Source organism: Gavialis gangeticus, unplaced genomic scaffold (genome assembly GCF_001723915.1).
Source record: "Gavialis gangeticus isolate Ggan-Ray unplaced genomic scaffold, GavGan_comp1, whole genome shotgun sequence".
NCBI lineage: Eukaryota > Metazoa > Chordata > Crocodylia > Gavialidae > Gavialis > Gavialis gangeticus.
In genome coordinates, this window is record NW_017729032.1 from 164502767 (window position 1) to 164517558 (window position 14792).

The 14792-nt window shown below is 39.6% G+C and overlaps 1 long non-coding RNA gene across 1 annotated transcript in view; it reads left to right on the top strand.

Annotated features, from left to right (window-relative positions):
- The first annotated feature begins 8525 nt into the window (after nucleotides 1-8525).
- LOC109302566 overlaps nucleotides 8526-14792 on the top strand; it is a 7357-nt gene continuing 1090 nt past the window's right edge. Inside the window, exons 1-2 of the long non-coding RNA XR_002098845.1 lie at nucleotides 8526-8647; nucleotides 13802-13912. This is a non-coding gene — a long non-coding RNA (uncharacterized LOC109302566). The remainder of the gene's footprint in view (nucleotides 8648-13801; nucleotides 13913-14792) is intronic.

Sequence of the window (14792 nt, forward strand, 5' to 3'; positions counted from 1 at the left end):
CTTAATTCAAATGTACATAACCAAAGACACGAATATTGGATTCTGGTTTTATGGTGAATTTAACACAAACCACTTGGGCTTGATCTTGCTGACATTGAAATCAATGGAGGTTTAACTATTGACTCCATAGGGACAGGTTCACATTACTGATATTTTAACCTGCTGTTAGCATAGTAATACATTTTCACCATAGTGTATTGATCAAGTACAAGCTGGAATACAAAGATGATCAGGGGCGTGCAACAGTTTAACTGCAATTAGTGGCAAAACTCTGGTTGACATTGAAGTGTGCATGTCTGAATGACTAATAGTTGTGACAAAGTCACAGTAAAGATTTTCAGTGGTTTGGAGGGATTCTACTTATTGCTTTTTTTTAAAATCAATTGTCTTATAAAAGAGTTGACCATTTCTTTGATATTTCAGCATATAGTGGCAAGTTTGGGAAAGTGCAGTGGCAAGTAGGCTGCTATGGAGACGGTTATTTCCAGATGAAATGGTCCCTCTTTTCTGATGAGAGAACTTGTTGTGTTTGTTTCCTATACTTTACTTGGGAAGGATTCCCTGATCTAAATGCAAATTAGACCAAAAATTAAGGGAGAATTTTAAAAAGGAACATTAATTAATATCTTTAAAAAAAGTGCTAATTGTAGATATTTTTAAAAATTATTTTCATTTTAATAAGCTTTCAGATCTCTGCCTATATATATTTTCTAAGGAAAAAATCAATGTACATGTCTTTGCATTTTAGAATTAGCAGTGTGGTTTAATTCATTATTAACCCAGGTAATACTCAATGACAAAGATGAAGCAGATATTCTACTCACTACTACCTAAAACTTTTAATAGTACAAGTTTTGACTTTGAAATTACAAAAGATTCACCCCTTAAAATATGTGTGTGTGAATTGTAGAACATCATTTCTTAACACTTTGTACACATTACAACATTGTGTATTTCTACATTACAAGCCCCCTGCCTAATTTAATAATTATGTTGAATCATAATGGAGACTATTAATGGCAAACCTGCTTGTATAAACATACATAAGATACTAAGAAAGCACAATCATGGCTCAGAATTAGGTTACAGTGCATCTAGAGTCTAAAAAGATAAAGTAGGTGGGGGAAAAAGCCTATTACATTTTCATTTTAAAACTGACAAAGTAGCAACACAACAATTAATACATGCATTATAATAAAATTGCCTAAATGATGGGGAACCATTTTCCAAAGGGTGTGTTAGTAATAGCGATCTCTAGAAATTTCTTAATCTTTCAGTGCTGCTGAATATTCTTACTAAGGTTTTGGAAGACAGTATAAAACTATTTCTGACACTGTAGCCTGGGGAAGAGAGACTTTCAAAGGGATTTGACTGGCAGGATGGATAGTCAAGTGAGCAATAGTTACCAATGAAATGTTGTGGTTATGACCCTGTCTCTACATTAAATTTACCATATTTGATTTCAGCATTGTTAAGCATGCCACACAGCTTTTGTGTTGTCCTAAATCAGACACAATGTTGTTTTGGGCAGGTTAATTAACATGGTTGAGTGACAGTTCCAGTTAGGCTGACCCCATGTTAATTACCTTAACCTCTGTGCAACATTAAATGTACTCCTGATTTAGAAGACAGCCTTTGTGGAGAATCATTTGCATAATAGCACAGACATGACATATGAAAGCTAAGGGAAGTTTTTCATGTATATGCAGAGGAATTTAAGACTGGAGGTAGTATTACCTCTACATATAGCATTATAATCATAGAAATGAGAGAAGTGGACGGATCTGAACAGGATGTGGTTCAACAAGGACAAGTGCAGGGTGATGCACCCGGGGAGAGGGAACCAACAGTATGGTTATAGGTTAGGGTCTGACCCTCTCGGCAGCACAGAGGCAGAGAGGGATCTTGGATGAATATGAGTCACCAATGTGATGAAGCAATAGGCAGAGCCAACCACATCCTGTCATGCATCAACAGGGGCATCACTAACAGGTCCAGAGAGGTCTTGCTCCCCCTCTATGTGGCGCTGGTCAGGCCGCAGCTGGAGTACTGTGTCCAGTTCTGGGCGTCTCACTTCAAGAAGGACGTGGAGACATTTATCAGGGGCACCATCAGGGACTTGGGGAAAGTCTGTTCACCAGAGCCCCCCTTGGGGTCACCAGGAACAATGGCCACAAGTTGAGAGAGGATAGGTTTAGGTTAGACCCCCAGTGCTCCTTCCTGCCCATAGCAGGGGGTTGGACTAGATGATCTGTCTAGGTCCCTTCTGACTCATTGATTCTATGATTCTATGAAACATACAAAAGTAGCACTGGAAAGGACCCCAGATGTCATCTGATCTAACCCAGAGGCAGGGTCAAATTTATCCAAACTATTTTGTACAAACCCTTGTCTAACCTGTTAATACATCTACAGAGTCAACCCTGATACCTAGGGACCTACCTAAATCATGGTGAGACAAAGGGATTTTCACAGATGATGTACAGCATGCACAGCCAACGTTGCAGTCTGTTCATGGCAAACCCCACCACTACTATTTGGCCAAGGGGCCACAGCAGCCCTGCTTCTAACTGATGATTGGCTGAGAGGCAAAAACTGCAGCATAATTAAATAGTAAAGTCTGCAGATATATCAAATAAATTACCACATCGTATTAAATTTAAATCTAAATTGAAATATATTATGAATACAAATTTATACACAATATGAAGTGTAACTAATATCATCATAACTTATTATTAATCTTCTACAGAAAAAGTTAATAATACTAAATAATGCTAACCTTGATAGAAACAATTCATGTTAGTCGTTAAATGCTATCATGCAGCATCCACTGGCAGTTGCAGCTGACATTCTCTGTCTTTGCATTGTGAACACTTGTCCATATACTGAGATCACACATTCTGCATCCACTGAATTGACTGGAATGGTAAGGTGGCATTTTGCCAAGATGTAGAGATGTGAAAATTTATCAGAAACAGACTCCCAAAACACAGTCACAGTCAAAGGCATCTGGCACTCTTTGACAAAGTCCATATAAACAGCACGTTCCTCATCATGCTCTTTCTGCCATACAGGGATTAATTCCATTAGCTGAGGGTCAAACCTTGGAAAAGGCACCCAACTGATGTAAAAAAACCAAAAAGCAAACCAAAAAAAATGGGAACAACACAGGCAACCAGTTGTTTAAACCGTGGTGGTAGTAACTGGTCATACTTGTAGTACTGATTCAACTTCACAGCTATAGCCTGGAACCATTCTTGTCTCCTCTGGTTTTCATATTGACAATTTGAAAGTTGTTGTGATGCCATGTCTTTGACCCAGCTTTTCAAATCCATCAGCTGACTTTTAAACCATATTAGAGTCTCCATGAACTGGATCTCATTTTCAACCACAAACTTAACTTGATCTTCAATATTGCCCTGTCTTAAGAGATCAGGTAGTTTAAGCATGCACTGTGTGCCAGGTGATTTCAAGCTCCTCGCATATAAATTGCTGGTACTGCTTTAAATCTTTGCATGGTAACGAACTACGTTACACCATGAATTCCACCTTGTAAGCACTGGCTCTGGTGCAAGTGATACAGTGGCATGTAGATCTCTGATTTGATTGGTGATAGACACCCTATATTAAAGCTTACTGCTTGTACAATGTTTGAATGTGGTTTTTTTTTTAAGAGGAAAATAAGCTATCCACATCAGAAAAATGTGTGCATCAGATGTCACTTACTAAAGAAAGAATGTGTGCTTTGCAGGTGACATGAATTGCATTGGGCATCATTCCATGGAGCACATCAGAGAAAGCTTTGCACATATACATTGCTTTATCAGGCAGAAATGCTAATATCTTGTTAAATTCCAAGCCATAGTTTACAACAACCTTCATTGCAGCTTAAGCCACAGTAGAATAATTGACGGACATGAGGCAAACCATCTCTGAAAAACAGACAAGTCACAGTCTGTCCAGCTCCCAGGTACAAATAAAATGTTCAGAACATAGTTATTTTGGGCAGCTGTTGGTTCATCTGCTACAATTGAGATTGATTCATATTCTGCCAATGCAGAATTTGTAGACTGAATATGCAAAACAATCACTTCTGGTAGATAATCTTGGTGAAGCTTGCTTGTACATGGGAAACTAGGAGCATTTGCCATGTGTTTGTTCAAGTGGTCCCTTAATTTAAGGTTATCAATTCTCTCCAGATGAATGTTGGCAGCTGTGAATACCTCCACTAGCATGAATGGAGCCTCTTTTCTTTTCAAACTGCTTTCGCTGTTTCTTTTAAACATCAAGGATATGGTCACTTGTTTCTTGCTCTGACCTTCAGTCTCTGAAGCAGCCTTTCACTTTACATGCCATTCAGACTCCAAATGCAGATTAATGCTATTTTTTTCTTGACACATTCAGGGATATGTTGCATGACAAATAAAACAATTTACCACCATCTGTATGCAAGGCTCCTACAGGGAACTCCCTTAATACAATCCTGAGCTGAAATGTATTTAGCTTTCTTGGATTTCTTTTCACTCATCTTCAGGCTTCAGGATTGCATCTGGTTTCTTAAAAGATGGCTTTCTTGACTGGTGCCTTTGCTGAGTCTATGTCAGTAGCTCAGCCTCTAAGTAGATCTCTCTCAAACAACATGCTTTATGCCTGCTGCGATTGTGTAGAAGAATACACTTTCTTTGTATTCTGGTAAGCTTTTTTCTTTTTTTCCTTCTGCTGATTCTGTGCAAAAATCACTGGAAATGCCATTTTTCATGGTGACTTTGAAAACCACTATTTTTTGCAGATTCTGCAAAAATCATGTAACTGTGGTTTAAGTAGGTTGATATTGATACTTAACTGCATAAAACCCTGATATGCTACAGGCAAAGTAAGGAAACAAAGGTGTAGCTAGCATCCTGCTTCTCCCAGGGTTGTGAAAATACACTTGAGAGATGCAAGGAAAAGGGCCCTGTTTTTGCCTTCCTCTATAATAGGGTACATCTTCCCACTGGATTCAGTGGATCTTCCATAGGCGGCACTGATAGTGCTTCTCCAGCAACTTTAGATGTGTCCTGTACATTGTCCATGCTTTAGCTCCATACAGCAAGGTGGGGATCACAACTGCTTCATATACCATGAACTGATGTTGTGATCTTCAAGCAGTCTTTTTCTCAGGCATCCAAAGGCTCCACTTAAACATTTGAGGTGATGTTGGATTTCTTTACTGATGTCAGCCTTCTGTGAGAAATGGCTTTTGAGGTACAGGAACTACTCTACGGGGCAGAGCTGTACTGCTACCCAGTGCATCCATGGGTGGTGGATAGCAGAATGACCTTCAGAGGAGGCTAGCTGTGAAATAAGCAAGGGTAACTAATGAATAAGTAGTCATGGACCAAGCAGTGGCAGCACCATCTGGATGTTGTGAGGACACAAGATGGCAATGATTACTTTTCAGAAAAGCTGCTCTCTGTAGTTTTCACCAGTTTAGTATTTGGGCTTTTGGTTTTTCTTTCTGAGGGGTAGCATCTCACATTTGTTAGTATTGAACTTCTTTCTGTTGTCCCAGTTTTCCAGTCTGTCAGGATTCTTCTGAATTGTGCTTCTTTCCTCTAGTTTGTTCACAATTCTTCCCAGTTTCATGTCATCTACAAATTTGTTCATAAAGCTCTTTATTCCCACATGAAATTGCTTAACTCAAGGCCACAAGTCACTGTTTATGTAAGATTAGGATCAATAGCCTGACACCCCTAATGAGACTTGGTTGCATAAGTCATCTTTTGAGGTAGAGGTCTGATGGCACCCACCTTCTACATAATTAGTGCAGTGGTTCTCAACCTTTTTAAATGCAAAGCACCCCTAATTTTTTTTTTGTCACTACAGAAAAATAATAGGGCAATTCTTCTGTTACAAAGAAAGACAACAACAGACTTTGCTGAACCACACATTGAGGGAAAGGAACCTAAGTTCTGATTAAAACTGATTTGTACTAATAAATTCCTATTTGAATCCAAGCTCAGTTGCTTTCTTTCTCACTGGGGAAGTTTGGGGTATGTGCAGAAAGCAAAAGTGCAAGCACATAGGAAACTTTCAGGTCAAATAGGGAGGTGCCTAGAAACCTCCTTAGACTAGAAGGGTTAAGTGGCCATCAAGTAGGAAAGTTTGGATTGTAGTTTGTGGCTTCCTTAAGTCCCTCTAAATTTTGTCTTAAATGCCTTCTTTTTAGTTAGCCCAAAGTTAAGAGGTAATATGATTGTGGTCTGTATAAACCCATATGGAAGGTGACTTCTGGCAGTAGAAAGCTCTTGAAGAAAGTAGAAAAAAAAGTCTTAAAAGATGCAATGCCTGGACTCTGAAGCCAGCTAAATTATGGCTAGAAATTTTTAACAATAAGAATATCACCATTGAAACAAGTTACAAAGAATTGTAATGGCTTCTGAATCAACTGAAGCATTTAAAACCATCCTGGATATTTTTCTAAGATTATCCTGTAGCTCAAAAGCAAAATATGGTCTTGACACAAGAAATACAGGATGATTGTCTCTGGCCACTGCTATATAAATAACATAGTGGTCCCTTTAGTCTTAAGATTTGTGAATCTGTGAATGATCCTCATTTTAGGGATGGGGAAATTCCATACAGAGACCATTACAACATGGCTAAATTTCCTCTTTTGCTCATTTTTTATATTGTAGAAATAAGTGAATTATTTTAAAATGTTGGTACCTGGAATATGTGTACCAAATGGACAAACAGAGAAACTACTTCACAATTAAAAAGAGTAAAATTCCTGGTAGGCCTTTTCAGAGGAAAGTTTAAAAAAAAGAAAATGAATGAATATTTTTGGAAACGTATAGGAAAAAATGCAACAGATTCAAAAACATACAAATATTGTAGGAAACATGTTAAGAACTAGCTAGTTAAATCAATATATACCCTTAAGGTCAGGAAAAATGTCAGGAAAAATGTCAGGAAAAATGGAAAGCTTGGAATAACATATTAGAGAGTTATTAAAATCAAAATTTAATTATTAATTCTTAGAAGAAATAAACTTACCAATTTATAATGTAGTCTAAACTCATTTGTCAATCTAAAGCAGTGACTGATTGCTTAAAGCTTCATTTGCAAGTGTCTGATAGCCACTAGGGATGAAAAACAAACAAACAAGAAACAAACATATTAATAAACAAAAACACCCCTTAAAGAAATACAAGTTAATTACCATATTCTAAATTCTAAAAAGAAAAAAAAATACATAAACTGCAATCTATCTTTCATGTGTTGCTGGTTTTTTTTGGGGGGGGGGTATTTTTCATTGCCACTTTTACAAAATGCCAAATATAATTGTTAAAATAAAATTATCCATCACTGTCCATTTTGACTTTTAAGGAACTAATCCAATGACCTTTAGAGATTCAGAGGGGCTCAGAAATGTCTTTATAACATGGCTTTATATTTTTTTATGGAAATAAAAGAAGTGTGTATGTGTGTGAAAGAAACTCCGTTTGTCTGTAATGACCAAAGAAACAATTCTCTATATAAAAGCTGAGTGAGTCTACAAAGTTCAAAAGACTTTTTGAGGTTCATGGGTGTTATGACCTTGAGAAATCAATAACAATTTTGAAATGTATCTAAAACTATACCTAGCTGATCATCATCAAGTCCATACACGTTGATTAACTACACATGGACCACTGGCAGAAGAATACCCTGACCCCTTAATAGGTTGGATGAACTTTGGTGTCTGACATCAATGCCACTTGGGCTTTCTTTATAATCCATTCTTTTCCAATTTGTATTTGGAGATCATGGAGGCATGCAGTCTCAAGAAAAGGAAATATGCCAACTGTAATTCCACATTTCACTGACCTCTGTGCCTTCTATATCCATGTTTTTCTTTTATTTACCATAAGCAGAAATAAGCTCAAGAGAGAGACATCCACAAATCATTTCCTACATGGTTTCCAGTTGTAATTTGAAACCCTCTGTTGGAAGCTAAAAGGTAAATTATAGTTACAGAAGAGTGTCTCATGAAACTCAGGCTTGTTAAGGGTGACTTAAAAATCAATCCTAAGTATCACAGCAGACATCACCCTAACCAATGCATAGAATAACATAAAAAATGCTACAAGATCTTAATATTTTAATGTGAAAGCAATCCAAATTTAAAAGAAAGATAAGAAACTGATATTTCTTACCTTAGTGAACTATGCCTTGAAGACCACCAAGATTCCTTAAATTATGAACTGAGCTTTATTGACTGTACATTAGAGAATATACAAACTTACAAAGTTCTTCCTCATAATGTGAATGTAGATAGGATTTTAAACTGAAGTTTTTAATATGTGCTAAATATATTTTATGACATACTTCTATATATAATAAGAAATTTACTTACAGAATTCAAAAAGGAAATTGTTGTCTAATATATCCAAATGCTGTACTTAAATAGGTTTTTCATCTGAATTCACTTAGATCCAATAGCAACATTATTTTATATTTATGATTTGCTTTTTATTCCCTATTGCTTTGTTACAGATAGAGGTATACATAGGTGTCACCTTGCTGCACCACTTAACTGCAGCTGTCCTTGGAATGGAAATGTGGTAATCTTTTTTGCACCAACAGTTCTACACACAAGCATTTTAAGAGACAGTGTAAGGTAGGAAGCACTCAAGATTTCAGCAGTGGGATTTAGTCTTCAGTTCAACTGTTACACTCAGTGACAGTGACTTAGTATATCATGCTTCTTTAATGGTTTGTTTGAAATGAGCTGGTGGTCTTTCTCAACTAATTTTTTTCAGGGGACAGGCATCATCATGGATAATAACTGTCTATCTTCCTGTCAGTCATGATAGGTAAGTCAAAGACAGGAAAACTGAACTGCTTTATCATACCTAATGGTGTTCTCTTTGAAAAAGGATGGATGTAGCATACAGAGGTTTCGATGGCTATCACTCATGTCATCCTTATTCTTTGGGTAGAACAAGGATATTTTATCTTCATAGCTCTAAATGAAGCAACATTCAGGAACACTACATTTATTTTAAAAATGAAGGAGACTGAATAAAGAATAACATCCTAGTTGAAAATTCTGGAAGAATTTTCATTTAGAAAAAAACTGTTAAAATCACCATTTGGACAGAGGACTTGAAATGACACTCCTGTTTTTCACATAATTAAAACTTTGTTTAAAACTTATTTAAGAAAAGAAAAAAATATTAGCTATTAGGTCACCCTAGAGAAGTTCTGTCCTGATCCAGAACCATAAGCAAGTTTTCCCATTTTCTTCAAAGTACTTTGTATTAGGTCCTTAGGCAGAGAATTTTTGATAAATGTAGTGTGCTTACACAAGCTACATTTTTCGTGTGATTGGGCACCTGAAAGTGCTTTACAGCCATACCATGACACATGTGCATGGCTGTAAAGCACTTTTAAAAAGGCTGATTGTGCAAGAAATTAAGCCTCCTCAAATGAGGTATTAGAAAAGGTGCTCTGCTTTAGAGAACTTGTGTTTCCTAGGGTTAATTTTTCACATAGTGGGGACTATGCTGATTCAGCCCAGCTCCACCCCCAAGACTGTCAATAGGGAGGGAGGTGGGAGGGAGGAGGAGGAAGCACTGAGCTGCTGGCTGGGCTTTCATACCCCAGAACTAAAAGGGTTGGGCATGGATCAGAGCCCCCTCATCTTGCAGGCCCAGCCTGGCTCCCTACCGGTACCCCAGCTGAGCTGGAGGTGGGGCTGTGAGGTGGGGGGCTCTGATAAACACCTCTCCTCCAGCTCAGGGTAGGCAAAGCCCAGCTGACAGTTTGGTGCTGCTTGCTTCCCTCTTCTTCTCCCCCTCCTCCCTCCCTCCCTGCTGACAGTCCTGGAGCTGAGGAAGAGGGGGGCTGAGGAGAGGGGTGATTTGGAAGCCTCCTCAGAGAGTCCTGGAGCACCCCCGCCTGCTGCCTAAGAGGGACAATGCAGGCAGGCTGGATGCCTCCAGGCCCAACAGGCAAATTTTGTTTCATCAAGGAGGTGCTGTAACTCATGGCTTTTTTAAATAACTTGATTCATAGATTTTTCATCCTTGCTATAGCAAATACTGTTCCCGCCACCATCTTATTCACTGTTCACTAGTCTCTCTTGTTTTCTCCAAGTTGTCCAAGATGTGGATGAGACAAGAAGCCAAGAAAGTCTGTTCTCCCCCACCCCACCCACCAAAAGGAAACTAGTATAATAAACATTTCAGAAAAACAAACAAAAAAGACAAACACAAAGAAAATAGAACATGACCATTCAGCTATTTTTATAATTTAAGCAGGTACATCAACTCTCTATAAAGACTTTACGTATGTTAATTTGAAGATACTTTGTGGGTGACATCCATAGCATATTACGTACAAGTGGAAGGTGCACATATACATCTACATGCAGTGGGGTATATAATTATGATACAGTGGTTTTTTTTAAGACATTGTGTAATTCTGTCATAACTGTATCAAAATGTATGCAGGTGATGGACAGGGTTAAGGCAGAGTGTCTGAAGGTTAGTTGTTCAAATCAAATGTCCTTTCAATATCTTTTCTTAGGCAGAAGGCAGGGTAGAAAAGTACCTTTTAGACTAATTGAATCAGAGTTGCAGAGTTTCATGAGCAAGAGCTCACTTAATCAAAGGCTATTTATATCATATATTAGCTACATATATACATATATGCATATACAACCATTCTGCCAGATGGCAGCAACAAGGGCCAGGTTCGCCTGTGGGGTTTTACACAAATTGATTATCTTGGCTCAAGCTCCCCTGCAGAAACCTGGGAAAATAATTTCTTCCTGTCTGTTTCAATTGAACAGACTTCCTCACTTGTAAGAAATATCAAACTATAACAGGGTTTATTAATGCATCCACACCAGAAGACAGGAGGGTGATCCAGGCTGACCTAGACAGGCTCAACAAATAGGTGGATGAGAACTTGATGGTGTTTAACACCAAAAAATGCAAGGTTCTCTACCTCGGGAGAAAAAACCTGCAGCATGCTTATAGTCTTGGCAGTGCTATGCTGGCTAGCACTATGGAAGAAAGAGACTTGGGGGTCAGCATTGACCACAAGATGAACTTGAGCCTGCAGTGTGATGCTGCGGCTAGAAAAACAAGCAAAACACTGACTTGTATTCATAGATGCTTCTCAAGCAAATCCCGGGACATCATTCTCCCCTTGTACTCAGCCTTGGTGAGGCTGCAGCTGGAGTACTGCATCCAGTTTTGGGCTCCACAATTAAAAAAGGATGTGGAGAAGCTTGAGAGAGTCCAGAGAAGATCCACGTGCATGATCAGAGATCAGGAAAACAGAACTTACGACGATAGGCTGAGAGCCATGGGGCTCTTTAGCCTGGAAAAGCACAGGCTCAGGGGAGATCTGATGGCCACCTATAAGTTTAGCAGAGGTGACCACTAGTACCTGGGGGAATGTTTCTTCACCAGAGCGCCCCAAGGGATGACAAGGTCGTACAGTTACAAACTATTATGAGACCGTTTCAGGCTGGATATAGGGAAGAATTTCTTTACTGTCCGAGCCCTCAAGATCTGGAACAGCCTGCCATCGGAGGTGGTTCAAGCACCTACACTGAACAGCTTCAAGGGTAAATTGGATGCTTATCTTGCTGGGATCCTATGACCCCAGCTGGTTTCCTGCCCTTCGGGCAGGGGGATGGATTCAGTGATCTTCTGAGGTCCCTTCCAGCCCTAATGTCTATGAAATTTATGAAATGGAAAAAAGGGAGGTAAGCTGACAAACAGATATAAGAATCTCTTAATAATCAGTGCCCCCCCTCAACCCACTACTAATAGTTAAGCACAGTCAGTAGCTTCACAGTTCTCACTTAGTCCCACACATGGGGACAGTGGAGTAGGGCTAAAACAATTCTTATCCCCAGGTTTCCCTTGGCTAGCAACTGCTGATGTTGCCAGTCATTGCCACTGCTGGGTGATGTTGCTTCCCATTGTTCCTCACTGCTGTTGGGCATGTTGCTCCTTCGCCTCACTGCCCACTTCTGCTGGGAGGTGCTGGTCCTCATTGCTGCTGGCATCACTGCTGGGGATGGGGGGCACTGCTCCTTACCACTGCTGGTCCTAATTGCTTCTCACCAATGGTGGGAGGGTGCATACTGGTTGCAAAGGCAATCCAGTTGTCTTAGGCCATGTCCACACAAGCATGGCCTTTTGTTTCCCCAGAGACAAGAAGCAGCAGCACACCTTGCGCCACTGCTAGTTGTCCTCATGGAATGCCTGTGCCATGCACCCTGTGGTGCACATCAGATTACCCTGGGTGGTGTAGAGGAGACTTGGGCCAGCATTGGGCTGGCCGCAGCAGTCTTACCTGGGGTACTGGGGGACTCTTGAGGCTGCAGCAGTGGAGATCTTACCGGGAACTGGAGCATGGCTCTGGCCAGCCAGGCTCCAGTTTTGAGCAGCACATGTTGTACCTATGTGCACCACCCTAAATTATGTGGTGCCGCAGACATGTCTATGGTGCCATATACTTGCCACATTCCCAGATTCACAATCTGGCAGGTTTATAGATAGTATCCAAGATATTTGAAATTGCTATTCTTAAGTGAGTTATGTGTAGGGCTGCATCAGAGAAGGAAGTAACACAACTTATTCAAGAGTAGAGAAGTAAAAGGTTTTTTTTTAGTACAAATAGATATCACCAGCATGCCTAAAATGCTGACTAAGGCAGAGGTGTCAAAAATACAGCTCATGGGTCTTCAGCTGACCCTGAGGCCTCGTGAGGGCTGGCATAGTGTACGCAGCACAGAGTGTGCATTGTATATGGTAGCTATGCCAGGCATCTCAGGCTGGTCTGTAGCAGGCCATACAGAAGCCAGTTCAGTGGGAGCTATGGAGTTCCCTTCTGTTATTTGTTGGAACTGGATTTATGACCTAAATACCTTGTTCTGGGTAGACCCAAATCCTCAAACTGACCTCAACTTCTTTATTTGATAATAGGCAAATTTTGTTGATACACAGTGATAGCAGATAAAATGAATGCAGGCAAGCCAAACAAAATAACCCCCAGGATTTTATATGTACCAGTCCTATGGCTGTCATAGAGGGAAGGTACATCTGGCCTGTATACAAGCTTCACCCTGAGGTTCTTTCTTGAATGTCAGATGATGTTAGCCTGGAGGTCAAAGGCCAAGGCCCACCCTTCCCTAGTGGGGTAGGTAAGACCGACTGGTGGTGTGCCTGCTGTCCATGGTGGATTCGGGTTCCCCACTTGGGGACTACTTGCTGCTCTGAAATCCCTCCTTTTATATCCTTTTCATCCTCTGATGACATTATATTTCCAGGCATTATTGATTGGTGTCCCTGTGGTCATCAGACTGTTTACATACTCCTTTGTTTCGCAAAACCATCACATGGACCCAGCTTAATTTGGGCATTTTCCGGGTCCCCTAATTTGGTGTGTCCACCAAAACTGGAAACTCCAAAGGCTCTGCAGTTGGACACTGTGACCTAATGACACCTTATCTCATGTTATGGAATAGTGTTCATGTTTCCCCGTCTGTGTATGCCCACTTGTCTGTTGGCTTCAGACACATTATCTGCTGGTTCTAGACACAGAGGTCCTTGAAGGAACCTTTGTCACAAACAGGCTTTTAGAAACCAATTAACCCTTACCATTCCCTTGGACCATTGTTCTAATGCAATCTACTTTACCTACAAGCCAATTTCCAAAAGCAAACCTCTAAATATTATTTTCTAGCCATAAATATTCTTTAGAATTTTTAAACCTGATCTATTTCCACACGTTGACTTTTTTTCAGCCTTAGAAGGAATTACCATGCAAAGGTTGCAGTACTTATCTTGATCAGTTTTAGAGCAGCCAGCCAATCCTGAATATATATAGTTACAGACTGAATCCTGATTTCCTCCAGGTAGATTATCAAATACCTTTTAAACATAGGCCTGCAAAAATTTGCTCTCAAGATTGCCAAATTCCATGCACATTGGTACAACTGGGATTCCGTTTGCTAAATAATAGCCTTCTAGATTATAGATCTTATAAATTATTAAACAGTAGCTTTAATCCTATTTCATGCAAAAGGATTTTAGATTCAGTATGTCCTACAATTGCTCTGTTTGTTTTTGTGTTAATGAATTCTTCTACTAACAGGTCACATGGAGGCAAAGATGGAAATGAGCGATTTCCTCTCTGTGCTCTTATTCTGATGGTTGGTGCAGTTTATATTTGTGGACCACTAATTTGGGTGTCAGTGGGCTCATCTACATGAGATGCTAAATGCACAGTAGACTAATTTTACTGTGCATTAGTGTGTCACAGTGAAAAAAAGTGCTAATGCTCTAATGCGTGGTAGAATTAGTCTACTGCACATTAAGCATCTTAAAAAGACTATACACCATTGCTACCGTGCATTAGTGCCAGCTACTCCACATTTATGTAGTACCTCATATTAGAGGTACTAAATGGACAATAACAACAGCTCATTAATGCACGTGTAGATCTCTTCCTATTCTACCACATTTTTCCTTATTCCCAGAATGCTCCTTATGTTTACTACCACCCCACAATGGCTTTCCTCAGCTAATCTAGGGCAAATGTTTTGTCATTGTATACTGATGGAGGAATACTGAAAAATGGAACCAGGTGGCAAGAGTCTGACACATATCATACATCTGGAGAAGGCAAAATGAAATATATATGTGTGTGTTGGTAGATAGATAGATAGATATGTCATTTTACTTTGCTTGCTTCACACACACACACACACACACACACACACACACACACACACA